The sequence below is a fragment of the Corvus brachyrhynchos genome, unplaced genomic scaffold (assembly GCF_000691975.1).
Source record: "Corvus brachyrhynchos isolate BGI_N302 unplaced genomic scaffold, ASM69197v1 scaffold401, whole genome shotgun sequence".
Taxonomy (NCBI): domain Eukaryota; kingdom Metazoa; phylum Chordata; class Aves; order Passeriformes; family Corvidae; genus Corvus; species Corvus brachyrhynchos.
Window position 1 is genome coordinate 24,179 of NW_008236189.1, and position 5,616 is coordinate 29,794.

The 5,616-nt window shown below is 50.9% G+C and overlaps 1 long non-coding RNA gene across 1 annotated transcript; it reads right to left on the minus strand.

Annotated features, from left to right (window-relative positions):
• Positions 1-241: 241 nt before the first annotated feature.
• Positions 242-4,109, minus strand: LOC108447808. The gene is made up of 2 exons (XR_001863494.1): positions 4,077-4,109; positions 242-2,352 (listed from the first exon to the last, which is right to left on the minus strand). It is a non-coding gene; the product is annotated as an uncharacterized LOC108447808 (long non-coding RNA).
• Positions 4,110-5,616: the final 1,507 nt, after the last annotated feature.

Here is a 5,616-nt window from a genome sequence, read left to right on the forward strand (position 1 = left end):
GAGAAATAATTTGTATAACCACACCTGTCCCAAGGAATGTGATGAATATTCATAATTTAACCCTTAATACTGTGTTGTAGAGAGCACCAGGTGTGTGTGTTTGGAGGAGCGATCCCCACGCACCCGGCACGCCGAATAAAGCAAATACCCACTTCTCTGACTCTGTCTCTCAAGTGTCTCCTGGCCCGGTTGTGGCACGATTCACCAAATATTAGAAAAATTGTGTCATTTGGGACCAATGAACGGGAACTGCTTTGAGTTTTTTGCTGTATAAATCTGCAGAAAGTCTGGTAAAAGGCATGTGTGTATGGAATATTTTCCATGGCACATCCGAGCCAGAATAAAGCAATGCCTGATTCTCCATCACTTCAAATACAGTGTTAGAGGGTTTTTATTTTCCTCCCGAATTTTTGGTGACAGCAGCAGGGCTCCTTCAAGCCTCAGCAGATCCCAGTGAAGGCCCCAGGGTGGTTCAGGGAGTGTCCTTTTCCCATTCAATTCTCTCTGGCAGAACTGGACATAGCATTTGAGGGGCCCCAGCAGTGCCCAACCGAGGGGATGGTCACGGCCCATGAAGCCTTGTGAGGAGGGGGTGTCATTGCTGTGTATTGCCAATCACGATTCCATTGGCCTTGCCCAGAGGGGTGAGACTGCAGGTGCAGATTGCTCTGCTGCAGATGTTTCTGTTTGGGCAGAGTCACGCTTTTATTGCTGGTTTTGTTGTTGCAGACACTTAGGGAAATCCCACCAGCACCTGAAGGACAGCTGGAGGACTCCCAACCCAGTGACCCACCAGTGCAGAGGTTCCTGACTGCCACAGCCCCGCTGTTGCTGGGCAGGTGTGGTGTAAATGTGCTGGGCACAGGGGTTAAACCCTTCCCCTGCCTCTGCTCCTGCTCACACAGCCCAGGGCTGTGCTGTTGGCTTTCTGTGCTGGTGGCTCATGTGCTCCACCTCCCATGTGCTGCCTTTTCACCCTGGAGCTCGCTCAGTTCAGCCAAGAGCCTCAAGAGATGAGTGCTTTACTCACGGCTTCTTGGAGAGACCATTCCTGCCCTTGGAACAGGCTGCCCTGTAGGGCCTATCAGATTTCCTGAGCTCCTTCACCCTGCCCCTGCCGCCACCTGGTTCAACACCCCGAGTTCATCCTCTGGAGCCCCAGCTCTGTGCTCTGCTGCTGGCCTTAGTCCCTGCCCTTTGGTGCCTGGGACCCCACTATGTCCCGGCTGTGACAGCCCAGGCTGGCACTGATGAGCTCATCCCTGACCAGCTCTTCCTTGTGGGCCACCACCAGGTCCCCATGAGCATCCCCCCTTTTCACCCACCAGGCAGCTCTGCTGAGCCGTCACCCCAGGATCCCCCACGCTGTTGGAGCCCTGCTGCTTTGCCTGCCCGTGAATGCCAGGGCAGTTACCATTCCCCATGGGAACTTGTTCACTGGCCTGGACACTTCTCAGAAGAGGCTCTCAGGCCTCTTCTGCCAACTTTCCCTGGTCAAGCAGTTTCTGAACTGCCAAGACAGTGTCCCCCTTTCTGAGCCCTTCACTGCTCACTCTTAAGTCAATCAGCCTTTGCCCATCCTGTGGAGGATCTCCTCCATGTGTTCAAGCTGCTCCTCACACCTCCCGTCCTCATCCTCCCTGCCACTCCCTCCGGCAGAGCCTCTCCCCTTCCCCTGCGTTCCACCCATGTTCAAGCACAGACTTCCAAACCATTTAGGGATGGTTCTGACTCAGAAAAAAATTATGTAGAGAGCTTCTGAGCTCAAAGCCAGCAATTTCAGGTTCTTAGAAATGCCCACTCAGGAGCTTCTGGGCTCAAAATCAGTGATGCAGGGAGCTTATGGGGCCCCAAACAATGATTTAGAGAGACTTTGGGCTCAGAAACACCCCAGACTTCAGGAAGCTTTGGGGTTGAGAAAGGCCAATTAAGGGAGCATTTGGCTCAAAACCACTGATTTGGGGAGCTTTTGGCCTCAGAAAGTCCTCTCTAGCCAGCTTTTGATTCAAAATTCCAATTTAGGGAGCTCTTGGGCTCAGAAACACATGTTTAGGGAACTGCAGTGCTCAGAAAAAGCCACGTTGGGAGCTTTGGAGGTCACGAAGAGCCACCTGGGGAGCCCCAGGGCTCAGAAACACCCATTTCATGAGCTTTGGGGCTCAGAGAAATCAATGTCCAGAGACTTTGGACTCAAAAGCAGCTATTGAGGATCCTTTGGGGTTCAGCAACACCATCTCAAGGAGCTTTTGGCCTCAAAAACAGCCACTTACACAGTGGAACTTCACAGCTGAGAATGGAAAAGTTTTGGGAGTATTTGGGCTCAGGAACACCCACCTCGGGAGCTTCTGGGACCTGAAACAGCAATTCAGAATGCATTTGGGTTCAGAAACACTGATTTAGGGAGCATTGGGGCTCTAAAACACCGATTTAGGGAATCTTGGGCTTAAGAAACCCTGATTTAGGGCGTTTGAGGTTGAGAAAAAATGATGTCGGAAGCGTTGGTGGCCATAGAGAGTGATTTGGGAATATTTTCAGATCAAAAAGCGATTTAGAGAGCTTTAGGGCTCCAGAAAACCAATTAAAGCAGACTTTGGGCTCAGTAGCCCCCATTTAGGAGCTTTTGGGCTCAGAAACGTGAACTTCAGGCGCAGAAGGAGCAACCCATGGGGAAAGGCAGGAGCGAGGGTCTGGCGCTGGGGCAGCCTGGAACAAGGCTGGGAAGAAGCAGCTCCGCAGCAGGGGCAGCAGCACCGCGGGGCTCCGCACGGTCCGGCTCTTTCCGTCATCCCGGCTATGTCCATTTCCCACCCCCACGGGCTCCTCCCCCTCCCCCAGCACCTCGTTTCTTGGTTTTACACCGATTTCCCGTAAATCCCTGGAAAACTGAAACCGAAAGTGGGGAGGTCCAGTCACGGAGCGGCTCCTCGGGGGCGTCCCACTCGGGGGGAGCGAACCCCATGGGCTGATGGCCAACTGGGCACATGGTTTGCATTACGGGGGTCGGAGCTCTGCGACACTGATCTCGGGAACTTCATGGCTCAGAAACCCCTATTTCGGCAGCTTTGGGGCCAGAACAGTCACTTCGGGAGTTTTGCAGCCGAGAAAGAGCAAGTCTGGGGGCTTTGGGGCCCCAGAACACCGATTTCAGGTTTTGGGCTCAGAAAAAAAAAACCACTTAGGGAGCTCCGAGTCTCAAAAACATTAATTAAGCAAGCTTTGAGCTCAAAACAAAACAAAACAAACAAAAAAGTTTGAGCTCAGAAACATAAATTTAGAGAGATTTTGGGCTCAGAAACACCCATTTAAGGACATTTTAAGGTCCTAAACACCAATTTAGGGAGCACTGGGAACGAGAAACAAATGTTTCAGGAGAATTTGTGCTCAGAAATATCAAATTAAGGAGGTTTTGGACCTCCCAAAAAAGCCAGTTCAGGGAGATTGTGCACAAGAAATCTGAGTACAACCAGCTTTTAGAAGAGACAGAACCAGCAATTTAGGGAACTTTGGGGGTCTAAAGTACCAATTTTGGGAGCATCTGGACTCAGAAAGACCAATTCAGGGAGCTTTAGGGCTCCAAAACACCCATTTCGAGAGCTCTTGGTCTGAGAAAGAGTGATTTATGGAGCTTCTGGGTTCAGCAATACCCAGTTATGGAATTTCTAGGCTCAGAAAAAAAATTATCTAGCGAGCTTCAGGGCTCAAAACCAGCAATTTCCGGTTCTTTGGGGCTCAGAAACCCCATTCAGGAGCTTTTGGGCTCAGATCCTGCAAGTCTGGGAGCTTTAGGGCTCAAAATCAGTGATTCGGGGAACTCTGAGGCTCAGAAACATCCATTTAGTGAGCTTTTGGGGTCCCAAACACTGATTTAGGGAGATTTTTGGGCTCAGAAACAGCACTTTGGGGATCTTTGGGGTTGAGAAACACCCATTTGGGGAGCATTTGGCCCAAATCCACTCATTTAGGGAGCTTTGGAGCTCCAAACCAGAGATTTAGGATCTCATGGGCTCAGAAACATTAATTTTGAGAGCAGAAGCAGCAGCGCGGGGGCAGGGTGGGAGCGAGGGGCTGGCGCTTACCTGGGACAAGGCTGCGAACGAGCGGCTCTGCGGCGGGGCCGGGAGCAGCGCGGCTCAGCCCGGTTATACCCCTGCCTGTGCCCCCACCCCCTCCCTGCACACGGGCTGCACCTCCCCACACTGTCCGACCCCCTCCCCTCACTTCTTGTTTTTACATCAGAATCTCGGAAACGGCTGAGAAAGCGAAAGCAGCGGTGCTCCAGGGAGGGAGCGCCTCCTCCGAGACAGGAAATGAGCCCTGGGGCTTCCGCGGGGGAGTGAGGAGGGGACATGGCCGGCAGCCCCTGCCTGGTCCTGGGGGCTTCCCAGGGCACCAGGAATGGCACTGGGAAGGAATTGGAGCACTGCGGGGAGCCAGGATGATAAATAACATAAAGAATAGAAAATTTCAGTTCCCCTGAACCTGCTGAATAGAGTTTAAAGGCTCACTAGCAGAAAAGATAAAAGAATATAAAAATATTTACACAGGATGATAAACGTGTGTGGAACCAGTGGAGAAGGAGATAAAAGAATTACAGGGGGGTTTTGTTTATTTAACCACGTCCACCACAGTAAAGTTAAACAATAAAACACCTTGAGTGCATAATTCTAGAATAAAAAGGTGCCAGCTCCATGGACAGTGGAATTACTGTTCCTAACCAGAATACTGAGGAAAAAGAATGAATAACTGTCACTAACGTACTACTTAGGTCTGTATCTTGAGAGTCAACCAGAATCTTTGTTTGCCGAAGACACCTCTAGAGTGTCACCAAGGGGATTAGTCATGAAAGTTCTAATGAAAATATAAATATCCAAGTAGCCAAAATACTCAGTGTAATAATTGCTGGGTATGTTCTCAACTAAAGTTGGGAGGAATGGGATTCCCTTGGAGGGCCCACCCTACGGGGTGGCAGAACTCTGTCAATGGGCTCTGACTCCTAACGGAGTCAGTGCAGGGGACAGTTAAGAGGACTGTGCTGTGAGCAAAGGAATGCAATTATCAGTTTTACAGGATTCACTAGGATTTCCCTTCAGGAGTAACCAAACCCTGTAATAGTTAAAGGCCACAATGGGAAAGGATTTCTGTCCTTTACCATCAATGTCAGTAGAACTTGGGGTGCTGGAGCTGGTCAGTGTCAGTGTCAGTGTTACACCGCTCCCAGCCGCAGGGCCTCTGTGAAACTCCTCTGGCCCAATGGCACCGGGGACACAACAGGAGCACAGGGAGGAGCCCTGGATCCATCAGCAGCCCAACAGTGGGAAATTAGACCTTTGGTACTGGGAGTGGGACCTGCTGGGTGTGCAGAGACAATGCCCAAAATGGCAACCTAAAGGATGGTTTGGGTCCTGTTGCCAGGCAATATTGATGCCTCCCTTTAGGGTACTTCAGCAACAACCACGAGGAAGAGTTGGGGCCCAGAGAACATTTCCCACCCAAAGAGTGCCTTGGATTTCAGAAAGCCAAAGATTCTGGTTCACCCTGTGCCCCATGTGCGCTGCCTCATCCTGTGGAGTTCACATTAATGAGCTGAATCGATTATTAGAAGAAGCAGCAAATGAT